This window comes from Scardinius erythrophthalmus (genome assembly GCF_964197995.2).
Source record: "Scardinius erythrophthalmus genome assembly, chromosome: 20".
Lineage (NCBI taxonomy): Eukaryota > Metazoa > Chordata > Actinopteri > Cypriniformes > Leuciscidae > Scardinius > Scardinius erythrophthalmus.
The window spans coordinates 5,046,164-5,061,973 of NC_138240.1; the positions used below are offsets into that span (position 1 = coordinate 5,046,164).

Consider the following 15,810-nt stretch of genomic DNA (forward strand, 5'->3'; position numbering starts at 1 on the left):
TGGCAAACATCTTCCTTTGGCTGTCCTGATCACCACAGTTCATTTTGACTGTGCCAGATTTTCTCTCCCGCTTTTTTTTTATTCGTACAGCACTTTTCACAATATACGCTTCAAAGCGGCTTTACAGAAAATCATGATGTTGGTGTTTATAATATCTTAATCTCTTCATTCCTTATAGTCGTATTAAAGGAGAACTCCAGTCAATTTTAACATTGAGCTCATTTTTTTGTACATTTGGAGTGCTGTCAATACAGAGAACAACGACAAAAATCGGTTGATTGCCGAGTTCACGCGCATAGGTTTAGTTACCTATGATCACGCGCGTGAACTCGGCAATCGACTACTTTGGACTTCAACCGAAAATAGGATGTAAACACAGGTATTTGCACTGGCTTAAATAACATCATTTTTATACATATCTTTCACATCTACTGCAGTCAGATTCACTCGTGTTCACTCTGAAGGAATCACTCACATTTTCTGTGCACTTGTAATGACACATCAAGGATGTTAAGAGGCTAAAAGCAGGTTTAGTACTTGCCCCAGTGAAGTCAACAGGGTGCAAATTTTAAAAATAGAATAACTCGGTGTAGGCAACACCGATTTTTGTCGTTGTTCTCTGTATTGACAGCACTCCAAATGTACAAAAAAATGAGCTCAATGTTAAAATTGACCGGAGTTCTCCTTTAAGCTGATTAGAGTTGTGCGATGATAAAGTTTACATTTTGTGACAAGCAATCAAGCAGTTGAGATTTGCTGTGTATACACAAGCATGCTGTATGTATTTGGATAAAGCTAGATATATCCAACTTTACATAAAGAGCTGCTGGGCAATAATATAGTTTACCTTTTGTGATGCTATAAATAATGAAGTAGTTGAGATTTGCTATATGGTATGTATATTGCTTTATGTGAGTTTACTGCATGTACCTGGATAAAGTTATATATGTACATGTACATGAACTGTATATCCAACTTTATAAATAGACCTGTACAGTAATATAGTTTACATTTTGTGATGATTAAAAAAAATATCAAGCAGTTGAGATTTACTCACCTGAGTGTATTGCATGTATCTGGGTAAGGTTGGATATACCTATATTTTCTTACTTATATTATTTGTTAAGAACAATAACTATTTCTAGCCTACTTTTCTTTTTTTAAAGGAATGCTCTGGGTTAAATATAATAATATTGCCAAAAAAAAAATATTTGCAGTAATGCACTTACAATGGAAGTCTATAAGGAATGGCTTTTCATGTTGAAATCTGCTACTATATTTTTTCAATGCAAAACGTCGGTTTATGTGACTGTACTTTATGTACCGGTATGCAGATAAAGCTGGATATATTTAGTTGCAAGTGTGAGTTAGTAATTCATTCTGAGGTGATATGGAAATCTGTAATGTTTTGTTCAGTTTATAACAATTTGATGTTGTTTGTAGTGACAAGCCTATGATTATGTATTTTAACATTAATCCCATAGTGCAAAGTCTTGCCTTATTGACTTTCATTAGTAAAAATGCATGCAAAATGCAGTTTTCTTAGAAGTTGGGCCGGAAATATCAAAGTGCTTGTCTTTTAATTTTTATTTGTGAGTTTTGTATCATGCTGTGCATTTAAAATGCATACAAATTTTGTTGTTGTTGACTTTTTAGGAGTAAACTAGCATATCAGGGTTTTTTTTTTTTTTTTTTTTTCAAAATTACAGACATGCACTTTTTTTTTTTGACCTTAAGAGTGTGTACTGTATGGTGCATTAGTTTGACATTAGTTTGATCATTTCAGACTGTAAATTGACATGTTGATTTGAGCTTGAGGTTAATTGGATAAGAGCGAGCCAGGAGCCATGACACTGCAGACAGCGGTGTGGTATTGTCAGTCTCATTAGGAGGAGACGGTTGTTCTGTCCTGTGGAGTGATTGATGAAGAGGCAGAGGGGTCTGGTCCCAGCAGGGAATCTAACTCTCTCTCTCTCCTTCACCGGGACGCGTTGTGAGAATGTTCTTGCGGAGAATTCCAGGAAGGGCAGGAGAAGCACTTTGTTCTGATCCCCAGCTGAACTTCCCTTCATTGAAATCCTCACGCTCAAATTAAACTGCAGCACTGATGTAAATCCCAGACGACGAGGCTCTCCTATACAGCAGAAGAGCTTCTCTCGCTAACCAAACTGACCATTAGAACCCAAGTCATCTTTAATCCTGCCTCACTTCATGTCTAATTATATGGGCGGACTAAATCAAGTATAAAGTTACTGGATGAGATCAAAACGTCTAAGTAATGGATTAAAGGCAGAAAACTTGCTCACAAAATCCTTTTATGAAATGTTAATTATGGATCACTGATATCAGGGTCTTCTCAAATGACTAAAATGCATTTATTTGATATGAATTATATTGCTTTCAATTCTTTCTCATTCTTAATTTGGCAATGCTGGGCATTTTTCTTTTACTTGTGAAAATCACAAATCACGTGTCTGTTTTCTTAATGTAAGAAAGTCCTTTTTAACAAATGGTGCTTGTAGTCAATATATACAATGAGAATTATTCATTAAAGAGTAAATACAATACAATAAATAAAATATTGAAGAGTGCTATGCATACATTGTCACATCAAGTTACATTAAATCAATTGTTGCTCTAAAAATGTTTATTTTTCTTCAGCATATAACATGATTATGTATTATTTACTTTTTTTTGGTTGCATTTTCAGTGTAATATGAGCCCTGGGCAATTGAAAGGATCAAACTGTTGTTTCATGTAGATGACATCCTTTACATGTGAATAGATATCCTGTCTAGAAGCCAATTGGTTTGCAAATGAAGGCACAGCTCTGTCCCTCGAGGAAACTGGAGGTAGCCGAAACATAGTCTCAGTTTTCACCTCCTAGAGATTACCATGAGGCTGCTGCTGTTCTACTTTCTTTTAGACATCTTTGAAACCCCAAGAGTCATGAGTAATTTAAACACACGTTCAATGGAAAGCACAACAGCTGTGTTGGATAAATGTAATTGAATTAAAAATGTAGTTACAGATATGCATAATTACAGGAATGTTTTTATTATTAAATATGAATTATTAAACGACTATGAACAGGTGAACATGAAGAAAAAGTGTTTCATAAGTTTAATGTTTGCTAAAACCTGGCCACAAATTCAAAATCACAGAGATTTATGTTTATAAATATTATACATTTTAATAACAGCAATATATGTCTGAAGCAATATAAACAAGTTAATTATTTTAACGCAATGTAATTTAATTAATCTAAACACCTTTAAGTCGATGCTGTCATTAAGAGACGAGAAATGGAAGGTTAAAAATCTCCTCAAATGAATTTACTATGGTGAAGGCTTACCTCATAAATATTAATTTTATTATTCAGTTGTTGCTTGGTAACTTTCCTGTAGCGTCCTGTTACGTAATGTCATTAAATATTCATAATTACAGGCAATGCACAGGTAGGATTCGCTATTTATCCCTCCTACCAACGGCGCCCTTTCAGCCAATCAGTTCGGTCTATCCGTTGTACGTCATGTTACGTAATTAATATTCATAAACCGAGCCTTTAACACTTACCCGTGCGCGTGCGCTTGGTTCGGTCCGCTCCGCTGGAGTGCGCTGAGTTCAGAGCAAAAATCTGCACCGAAAAGTCGTTGAGACTGAATGGCTCAGCATTGGACTAATAGCTTATCATTCACACGCAACTTTTCCGTTTTAACTTAGTCAGTGAAATGATTTCATTACTGACAGCTGCTTTTTTTTGGCGTGTTGCTCCTCGAAATTGAGCAAACCAGTTGCCGGTTGCTTTACCTGCTCTGACAAGGATAACTCCCAGTCAGACAACTGCTGCATGACACACTGTTACCAGACTGACTTCCCTTTAAACTCATGCAGAAAGGCAGACCAGGACTAAAGATTTAATGTCACAGGTAAGATTTTTAATATAACATATCTATAATAAGCCTGAATGTATTAGAATATTCTCAAATGCATGACACCAAGCCAATTACCATAGGCTATATATTTTTAACATGTTAGTACTATCAAAGTATCATGCACTACGTTTTTTGTAAGGGGGCTGGATAGCAATATATTATCATGACATTATGACTTCTGTCATAATAACAACTTGTTGTGATCTTTGTTTTCATTGATGTATATTTAAAGGGTACAGCCTATAAGAGGAGTGTAATGCCTAATATGTATTTTGGTAATGCCTAATAATTGTATTGTTGTATTTTGCACTTGAAGTGATTGCTGCTGCTGTTTCTTTCTTAAATAATCACTTTTTACCAGGCATAATATAAAGAGATGATTCATAAGTTACAAAGTTTAATGACAGTCCTCTGTTTGCATGGGCATAAGCTCCGGATACATCTGTACAAGAGCATTATAATGCTGAAAATCCAGCCCTTCAGGGAAGAGGATGTGATGACAGGATTATTATTTAATTTATCAGGTGCCCGGCCCCGATGTGTTGTGTCTGTTGGACTAGTTGGACTGTTGGCCAGCAGCACTAACAAGACCTTATGGGACTTGGACTTCACACTAGCTATTTTGAGTGGTTGCACGCGAGAATTTGCTCACCGTTTTCAGGGTGGTGATTTTCACACACAGTATCTTTGTATGGTTTGGTTTGCGGACGGTGAACCTCCTTGAAGATTTATCTTTAAAAAAGACAGAGCTGTTAGACTTTATACTGTCAAATCTTTTGCGAATATTGATCAGTTGATGTAATCTTATCAATTGGCTTTTTTGTGTGCAAGAATATTGATTTTTTTGTTGTTGCACAGAGCAGTTGTCATTGCAATCATATAATTTTTAATCATTTGTGTTTTAGCTGACAAGTATTTTAGCTCGATGAAACTGTCTGTCTGTAAGCCATCACTCCAGGCAAAAAACCCCCCAAAACACAGAATTCTGCCAGTGAAGTCTGAGTTGACTTGCCTGGAGTGTCTTGGAGAAGCGTTGTTGCTTTGTGCTGAAAGAGATTATTGAAGTGTTTGAAGAGCTACCTAGAAACCAGCCCCCGTCTGTGACACACACACTCACACACAGACACACACACACACACACACACACACACACACACACACACACACACACACACACACACACACACACACACACACACACACACACACACACACACACACACACACACACACACACACACACACACACACACACACACACTGATAACCTCTTGAGCCCAGGAATAGTCAGTTCATTAAAAACAAGACCAAACAAAACCTTGATTTAATGCATTAAGTCCTTATAATCAATCAGGTTAATGAATATATATATATGTACAACATAACCTTGCTTCACTGTGCTGTCACTTTATTTAACTTCCTGCTCACTTCCTCACTTTAAGCAAATGTTGTCCTTCTGAATCTGTGATGTATTTATCATTTTTGTGTCCAAAAAGAATAATTTGCTGAAAATGAAATACTGTGATTAATCTGACAATGAGCCCATAAACTACCAACCCATATTGACTAAATTATTGCTGGATTACTTTTATTTTATTATTTTTTATTAGTAGTGTTTATAAGGCAAGCATCACGGTTACTAGTTCTATACTTAGCGTTATGGATCTGAATAAAATAATTTTTGAACAGGGCAGTTTTTCGTCAGGTGTGTGATGTTGGTTTTTTAATATTTTAATATGATTTATTAATATTGCCGCCAGCCAATCGCTGCATTGCTCATCATGGTTTCCAGTATCGATATATCTGCCCTTTCCAATGAACTCAAGAACGCTCAGTAATCTCAGACAACTAAATCCAGATAATCAAATCTGAAAATTTGTTTGAAGAACCAAATGATCCAGAGATCAGTTATTACGATTAGATGATATGACATCTGACAAATCATCTCAGATGTATTAAGTGAGGTACGAAGAATGGACAGCAGATGTAGTTGTATGTAGTTGTTGTTGATGCTCAGGATTGCCACCATCATGTTCAGCTCATCAGCACAGACGCAGCTGTGAGAGCCCCGCTTCTGCCGGGTTTATGGGGTCAGTATCAGGATGCCAAGACAACAGTGTTGGACTCTGGCTCCATATCTCCCATAATCAGCTGCTCACAGGATCGCCAGCAAATGTGACAAACATGAATGACATTGCTGATGGGTGTAAGTCCAGTGACCACGTGTGAGACAACTGACTGGTTTAATGACATGCTCTCATGTTCATGTTGTGGTTCAGCCCGCACTGGATGCCGAAAGCAATGATGTGTATTGGAGGCTGTTTTGTCCAGTTGTTGAGTTCTTTTGCTGTTGTTAGTGATGCTAGTTTGTTTTAGAGTTAGCATCCCATGTGTTATTTACATTAATGTTCATTTTGTTTCATCTACAGGTAAAGGGTTAGTTCACCCAAAAGTGAAAATTAGCCCACAATTACTCACCCTGAAGCCATCTTAGGTGTATGTGACATTCTTCTTTCAGACGAGTTATATTAATGATAAAATGTCCTGGCTCTTCCAAGCTTTATAATGGGAGTGAATGGCTGGAGAAAATTTTAAGCCCAAAAAAGTGCATCCATCCATGAAAAAAATACTCCACACAGCTCCAGTGGGTTAATAAAGGCCTTCTGAAGCGAAGCCAAGGGTTTATAACCATATGTATTATAATAATATGTTTATAACCATATTTATAACTTTATAATCTAAAATAATAGCTTCCGCCAGACGACCGTACCCATACTACGCAAGTCGACTTGCGCCACAAGAGTAATCCGTGATGTATGACGTAGGATGTAGGAGTAGGCTATCATAAGCTTAGACGCCTCTCGCGGTTTAAGCAAATAGGGCTGTGCAACAAACTGAAGATCCTCTTCTATTATACAGTAGAAATTCCTCCGACATTTCTCTTCAAAATGGCAAATTTGCGACGGTGTTTTGTTTCGCTCTATCCTCTGAGCTTCCGTGTTCGTCATTGCGTTGTGCGTCGGGTCAGGGGTTAGTCTTCCTCCGTAAATCGATGCGTTATAGTTTATAAAGTTATAAATACGGGTATTTTCCTTACACAAACGCATGGCTTCACTTCAGAAGGCCTTTATTAACCCCCCGGAGCCGTGTGGATTACTTTTATAATGGATGGTTGCACTTTTTTGAACTTCAGATTTTCTCCAGCCATTCACTCTCGTTATAAAGCTTGGAGGAGACAGGACATTTTTTAATATAACTCCAATTGTATTTGTGTAAAATATACCTAGGATGGCTTCAGGGTGAGGCTAATTTTCATTTTTGGGTGAACTATCCCTTAACATACACATATAAAGTATGTCCACCAAGGCTGCATTTGTATGGCTCAACATGTTTAATGTTGCCAGCAAACAAACTGTTTAAGGTGATGTGATGTCATGTAGGACATTCCCAAAGACACCTACTTTTGCATATTAAATCACTCATTTTCATCATGTAGACTTATTACTTTGCAACATGGAATGCCAGTGCGTGACAGAAAAATGCTGTACTTGTGATTAAGTTGTTAACATTTATTAGCAGACGAACTTCCGGCAAATTTAGATTTGCTCTGCAAGTCAGTCTGGCCAAGAGCCCATTCAAGCCCATTTCCAATCTTTCCAAATCTTGGCACCAATCACAAACGTTAAGGCGGGCTTTACACGATGACGATCGCTCTGAATGGTTTTAGGTCTATCCAATTGCGCCTAGAGACATTTGAGCGACGTCTGTTGCAGGGGCGTGTCTAGAGCATTTTCAGTGGGGGGGCCATGCTGGGGCACTGCCTCCAAACGGGGTGGCCGCCAGTGACCAAAAAAAAAAAGAAGCTAAATTCTACAGTAGCCTATATTACGTAAATCCTATTGATTTTATTATTTTTTAACTTGAATAAAGTTACTTGTAAACAAATGTAGTAATAAAGCACATTTTTGATTCATTTAGTTTTTTGTTATCCCTATATATCCATTAAGTTCAATTTGAGAGCCAGTGTTTATTATTTTTAGTGTTTCCATAAAACTAACAAGTTTATAAAATAAAAGCAATTTTAATAATGAGCAATTTTAAAATCCCAGAAGCAGAAACGATGTCAATTATTTTCTTTTAATGAGTAGTTTGGCCATTACAATATACAGTAGTTTTATTCACAATCTTTCAAATAATAAATAAATAAATAAATAAAAATAAAAAAAATCCCCCCACTGTAATAATTCAAATGGTTTGGCCAAAACATCATAGTGTTTCATTCAACATTTCTTTCAGATTAATTTACAAAAAAGCTGAGTAACACAGAGTTAAAGTTTTAGCACTGTAACACTTCAAATGAAAACACCACAGTTTAAAAATAAAATATGGAACCATTACATTGTGCTCTGCTAATATATTAAAGAACAGTCTTTAGTTTAGAAACAATAATTGCTGCCAACTTTTTAGTTTAGCTTGGAGTGTATTGTGATTGTCACTAACATTTTAGTAACTAAACTGAATTTTATTAGGTTTAGTGACATGTTTTGGTACAATTTCTGGTAAGCTACACTTTTTTATTATTTCAATTCAATTATTGTGATTTGATTTAATATTGACTCATTTGGATAAATATTAGGTAGGCTACACAAGATAGGCGTTTTTTCTCAAGAAAAAAACAACTCACCTGATGCTGTAAACATACAGAGAGCCCTATCAGCTGGTAGTAGGCTATTATTTAAGGTTAAAAATAACTTTAATTAATGATATAAGTAAAATTATAATAAATATGTAATATAGAACACATGTTTAGCTTAATACTCTCTATAGCTATTTTTTTTCTTGCCAATGTACTATAGCCTATTATATTAATTAAATGGCTTTCCTGAGGTAAATGGGACATAATTGTTCTCCAGCTATGTTATTGACCTCTTCACACTGATGAAAAACACTGATTGATCGATATTATGTATGAGGAATATACATTTCGGTAAGATGTACTGTATCTTCAGTGTTCATTCATGTTTTTTTACTATTAGCTAGTAGAGATGATCGGTTAGGGATCTGCCACGTAACATTTAACGTTACAAGCGCCAAAACGTTTGAATTTCGTAATAAAATTGACAGAATATGAGAGCTTAGATTTTTTTTTATATCATAAGTAACCTGCTCTGTCTAGTCTGTCGGTCTCCGTGTCCTCTTTGCTTCGCGATTTTTCTGTGCGTGAGAAAATTGATGTGGCGTGAGAGAGTGTGAAAATTGCGTATGTCTCACGGTGAATGTGTGAGAGTTGGCAGCTCTGGAGTAACAGTAGCAGAAAGAGAGGAAAACAGTCGAAAAAGAAGGAAGGCAGACCTCAACTAAAACAGCTGAAACTTCTGGAACTAAAACTTCTGTTTCGGTGGTGACTGGCAGCTCTTTGTTTGGTGTCTTGACTTCCCCACTCTTGATTGATAAAGTAAAAGTCCAAGTCCGCGACGACCGTTGTTTTTCTGGCGCTGCACTTTTTGAATCGCGAACTTCAGTAGAGTCTATAAACTGATTGGCGGGTAAAATGAACCAATCACAAGACATCTTATAGGGGGGGCACCTGGGGTGGCCAATCGAATTTCAGGGGGGGCCGGTGCCCCCCCTGGCCACCACGTAGACCCGCCCCTGGTCTGTTGGTGACGCCACTTTGGAAATGGGATGTAAATGAAGCTTCCCCAGACCCACTCTAAGTTACGACTGTGAAGGGTCTGGTGTCAACCAGGCTAAACATTTATGATAATGGGCTACTTTTCTACTTTTTTGACTCATGTTTGCTTGTCTCGATTATCAATAGGTCATGCAGTTACTTCCAATTATGAGCACTTTAAAGGTGAAGTGTGCAATTTCTTAATGACTGTTTTCACTCTACTCATCCACCATTAGTTGGACAAACAGAAAATCCTTCCCTTTAACGCAATCATCTTACAAATGGGGTACTAATAGTTGTCTCTGCATGTTTAAACATTGGAGAAAAAAAAAATCACTGTTTATTCATATTCAGCTGTTTATCTGTCAGCAGCACTTCTGGACAGGGCGGTTTCCACCTTCAAAACCACAATTTAATTGTGATTTCACTGTAGTTTTGTGTTTGGCGGGTGGAGTGACTTTTAGCAGTGAGGCGTATGTACAGCTCACAAAAGAGCTGACGCCTGCAGTCCAGCCCAACCCAGAATGATCTCAGAGAGCACAATTAATCGACTGGCTCGTTGACTCACCATCAGAATCTGAATCTTTTCACAGCTTCAGAAACTTATAGTGGAGGAAATGAGTGTAAACCTGTTATAAGTTGTCAGAAGTGGAACATTGATCTGAAAAGGAATGAGATCACCTTCACACACACATTCACACTCATGCAAACACACACACACACACACACACACACACACACACACACACACACACACACACACACACACACACACACACACACACACACACAAATATACAAAATCCTTCCCATTGGCTTTGTATATTCAAATGAGTTTCCAATTTGCATCCGTATGATTCCAGCTGCTTGAATGAGCCCAGTCTCTTTAAAGCCCATGTGTTTCTCTTTGAGGTCTAATCCGCTCATAATTATCTCGTGTTTTCAATGCTCTTTCATTTCCCTCCTTCTGGATACATCTGCACTTCTCTTTTTGTCCCTGTAATTTTCTTTTAAATAAACGTTTTATTTAAATATTTCAATAAGCCTTGGATTAACAAATACTTGCCACTTTTACTAGTCCTCATACTTAAAGTTAGGGGTTTGTTAAACCACTAACCCCAACTCATTCATTTTTTTTTAAGCCGGGTGCACACTCTGTGATTTTGGCCACGATTTGGCCATCTGAGACAAATTTTGCAAATCCTAAAAGAATCCTCTGATCCTAGGCTAAAATCTTAAGTCTTTGAACGTTAGTTTGACATGTTCACCGACAGCCGATTAATGACCGTTGCGATCAAATTTTACCTCCGGCGAAATTCTGGCAGTGTCAGAAGATTTGACTCACAGTCCTGCAGTGTGACTTCTCCTATTATGACGACCGTCAAATTGTCTTCGTTTTTCAAGCCGTGACAAAAATTTACGTTAGAGATTTCTTTGTAGCCACTGTTTCAATCCCGCGTGTATTACAGCTCACCGTCACCGAACGCGTCACTGATTGATGATGTAAAACTCCGGACGAGTTTTCTTGCATGCGTCCATTTTTAACGCGTTTTGACTGTCGTACAGTCTGACATTAATGACAACTGAGATCTTACAGTGTGACATGGCTTACAGCGATGATCATGTTCGTACAGTCTGACAAGCAACAATCATAAAGGATGATAATAAATCGCACAGTGTGTACCCCACAGGCTTTAGGAACATGAATGATGGCCCACATTGTTGGCCCACACTTTTTTCTTAGCAATCAGACTAATGATTTTTGGGATAAATCCCATATATTTACATTGAATGTGGGACCGGAGCTTTCGTAGAGACTTGATGACATGGACCAGTATAAGTAACCAACTAGAACCACCAGAAGCACCCTAGCAACTACATAGCAACACACTTTAAACGTTTTAGAACCAGTGTATTTGTTATTATTGTAGTTTTTATTATTATTCCGTTTTATTTACTTTTGTTCCGTTTTTTATTTTATTTACTTTTGTCAGTAAATCAAACCAGTGATTAAATGGTCAACTTCACATTGTTTCTCTTAGTCGGATGAATGATGAGGTCACTGCATTCATGCGCTAAATCTAATGCTATAATCAACACTTTTCATGATTAATTTCACCTTGAGAGCTGTAATAGTAAAAACGTGCTAAAAGTTTTCAAGAGAGTTCCACATGTAATACTAGCTATTTCATATGCAAAGATGTCAGCCAATCACAGCAGTGGGCGTTTACACTTAAGTCTCTCAGCAGACACGCCCCTTCAAACAGCGTTCAAATCAGAGGGCTAAAATCAGGGTAGGAAAAATGCCTTTTATTTCTAAATTATGATCGTTTTTGATGTAAAAATCATACTAACATAAGTGCACCCCAGTTAACATTATAAAATAGGCTAATGCAATTCATGACCCCTTTAATAATTAATTATTACCCTGTTTAGAATACCTTAGCGACGACAACACCTTGTAGCAGCAAGTTTTGTGCAGTTAATTACATTCTCTTGACAAAATCTAAAAATAATTCTTAAAATTTTGACTTTATTTCTATTTAACAATTTAAAAAAAACATTTTTTGCTGATTTTCCTGTGTCCTACTTGTTGCTGAAGTAGTTGTCATCATTTTTGATGCGCTCAGTTCTATTGATTCATCGCTCAAATTTTCACTACCGAGTTCAAAGACATCAAAGAAAGCTGTAAATTTTCTTCAAGCATCAGGAGCCCATACAAAAATGTTGCCGCACACACAGTGTTCAGATTCCGAGCAGCTCTTGCATTCTGAATCGCCGTTATGAAAGCCTGAATTAGACTATTGATGGTTCGGATAGATTTCTCAATCCCTGTGTGGTCTTTATGTGCTTCAGCAGTGCAGTGCTTACCACCGCTGCCAGAATCGCGTCTCTGAAGGCGTCTTCCTTGTGTTGTTATCTAATGCTTATATAATACGATGCTTTGGCTCTGGATCAATGTGGACCAGATTTCAGAGGCAGGGCTTTTGTTACCGATGCCGGTGTGGTTCGCTGTAACGTGCCGCCCAGCGGTAGATGGATGTTGTTGACGCCCTAAGACGAATGTTTGGTCAACATGTGTCTTCCAGATGTACAGGTAGTTGTTGCGGTCTATTCCCCATGGGACTGCATTTCCTACCCATCATCTGACTTGAAAGAGCTTTATGTGCATAGAGGTCTTTGGATGTGAGATTAAAGCGTCACTTATCGCCAGTGCACTAACAATAGGACTATGATTAGGTTTTCATGTGGGGGATGTAATTGTGATGGTGCACTTGTTGTTTGTTGCTTTTACAAGCACGCTGGAAAAACGTGTTCAGCGTGGATTAAAATCAGGAAAGTGAAGCCAGAATGCCTGTGTGCCGTGGTTTTTTCTTTTTTCTTGAGGCAACCAGCATGAATCACAGTTAATAGATGTTTGTTAAATGTAAAATTATTGAATTAGCTAATGGCACACACACTATTATTCTTTCCCTGATTATGAATTATTTTATAATGGTCATACATTTTAGAATGTTAATAAAGATTTATTTCCCTCAAAACTATCATAATTTAGTTATTTTTGACCCTTTATCACCCTCTTGATCATTAAAACATTAAAACCAGGCTTGCTACTTGCTGCAAAAGTTTGTGGTCAATAAGATTTTTTTTTATGTTTTTTAAAGAAACCTCTTATGCTCACCAGCAAGATGGTGAAATATTATTACAGTTTAAAATAACTGTTTTGTATTTGAATACATTTTAATGAGTGAGTTATTCCAGTGATGCAAAGCTGAATTTTCAGCATCATTACTCCAGTCTTCAGTCACATGATCCTTCAGAAATCATTCTAATATGATGATTTGTTACACATGAAACATCTCATGTTATGAGAAATAGCAGTCTTTGATGAATGTAAAGTTAAAAAAGAATAGCATTCATTTGAATGTTTTTTTTTGTAGCATTATTAATATCTTTACTATCACTTTTGATCAATATAATGCATCCTTGCTGAATAAAAAAATCAAAAACAAAAAAAAAAACATCATACTGATCCCAACCTTTTGAACAGTATTGGAAATGTGGAAGGTCAGTAGTTAATGAGCTCATCGTTGTTAAGCAATCACTTGTTGCTTAGTTTGCATTGATGGTCTGGATGGACTGGGAGGACATTTTCTAACTGTGCTAATGGAAAGGAATACGTTGTTGCATGTTTAGACTTTGCTGATCCGATGAAACCAGCATCATGACCAAACATGACCCTTGAGCATGAATGCAGCTGGTCCTGATTGTGCCTGCCAGCACACCGAGGTCTTTGGCTCTCTTCACACTAAATTTGGGCACCCTCACACCATTTCTGCATGTCCAACACGCTTCACCTATCATTTCTGTTTATGTTGATAAACATGCAGAGGCACTGCGTGCATCATCTGGAAAGCATTGTGTTATGTTTTAACCATATATTTGTGTGCACATCTCTTAAAGGGCTTTCAGTAAACTTGGCTGCCCATGCAGTAGAAAAGTGAAATGTTTTAAAATCATTGCTTCCTGAAAAAAGGCTGCTGAATTCCCTTTTGCCAAATTGACCCCATAATGCACTGGGCAGGTTGCCGCCCAAGGCCACTCCCACCAGTCTGCTATGGATACACTTACCAGAGTCAAATACTGCCTTGCTTATTAGGAAATACTTCTTAGCAAACTTTTAGTCATAGTGGTGTCAACTTATATTGTTCCCATGTGCAAGAATTCAAAGGCCTGGATTCACAGACAGGGTTTAGATTATGCCAGGATTAGGCCTTAGTTCGATTAAGGCATTTAAGTAGCTTTTTATTTTATTTTCGGTTTCCAGTAAAGGATACAGTGCTTTGTAGGCAGCGGCTAAAGGCTGCAAAGAACATCTGAATTGCAGTCGAAATTTGTATAGTCAAAAATTCAGCATATTAGAATGATATGAACAGGAAAAACATTACAAAACAGTTGTGCTGATTAATATTTTTGTGGAAACTGTGAAATAATTATTTTCAGGATTCTTTGATGAATAGAAAGTTCAAAAGAACAGCTTTTACTTGACATAGAAATCTTTTGTAACATTATAAATGTCTTTACACACAACAAAAAAAACCGTACTAACCCAAAATGTTCGAACGACACTGTATGTATAAGCTTCATTATGAAATCGCCACCCAAGAGGACTATTGCAGTGTCCGGCTGTAGAAGAATTGACCCGTGAACTGTCTCAAAAAATATTGTCACCTTCTATAAATCCACCAACATTCCTGTTTTGTAATGCCTGATCTTTGCTTGAGGTTCTGATGGAGATTGTGAAATGGGGGGTATTGGTTCATATGTTGAGTCCATCTGCTGTCTGCAGCCGCCCTGACTCCGCTCAGCCGGAGCTGTTGTTGCTGCCAGTCAGAGGAAATGTGGCCTTTGCTCAGCCTGCTGAGAGGAGACGGACGGGGGTGGAGGCACAACAGATTTTTGAGAGTAGTGAGGAAGAGAAGGTTATGGGATCTCATCAAGGTGCTGGTGTGGTGAGAAGCAAAGAGCATCAAGGTGTGAACCAACTGTTTCCTTTCGAGACCCCTGGGAGACCCCTCTGACTGGTTGAGTTGTACATGACCAGGAAGCTCAGCAGATGTAGCCGCATGGTGCGTGATGTAACCATTGCAGTAAACGTTCAACGGCCCGTGTTTCCTTTATAAACTGGGCCAAAAGTTCAGCATGACTGGAAGGTTCACTGGCATCACCTGACCTGCACATAAAGGCCAAGACCTGATTCATGCCTGAGTAAAACAGAGACAAATGACCACAAGCCTCGTGGGATTCGGTTTGCTTTCTTTTCACTGCACTTTCATGTTCATTATGGAGGAAACTCCCAGGTTCTCAAGGCAAAATGTAGTCACTAGCGCTGTGAATTTGGTCTCGGAGAGACTTGCTGGCAATTAAACATAGAAACATGCGGTCAGGACAAAGTGGCAACACGTTACAGCATACACACCGCATGTCCTGGAACATAAAACCAAAGAGAAAACGTGATTCTGAGTTTCTGCAGTGATGATTTGTACAACAGATCAAATCATTTGAGAGCTAACTGGAATTTGATTGGTTTTTGAAGTGTGTAATTTTTTTGGATGTTAATAAATAATAACTATTGATAAAAAAAAATTATACATTTTTGACTTCATATGACTTTATATATATATATATATAATGAAGTCA

At 37.6% G+C, this 15,810-nt stretch overlaps 1 protein-coding gene across 2 annotated transcripts in view; it reads left to right on the forward strand.

Moving 5' to 3' along the window:
• Nucleotides 1-3,574: 3,574 nt before the first annotated feature.
• The window catches only part of ccdc120a (coiled-coil domain containing 120a), a 32,739-nt gene continuing 20,503 nt past the window's right edge, over nucleotides 3,575-15,810 (forward strand). Inside the window, exon 1 of one of the 2 annotated variants that reach the window (XM_081350038.1) lies at nucleotides 3,575-3,929. The gene's annotated coding sequence lies outside the window, so the exon portion shown is untranslated. The remainder of the gene's footprint in view (nucleotides 3,930-15,810) is intronic. The other variant, XM_081350037.1, reaches the window with a different exon arrangement.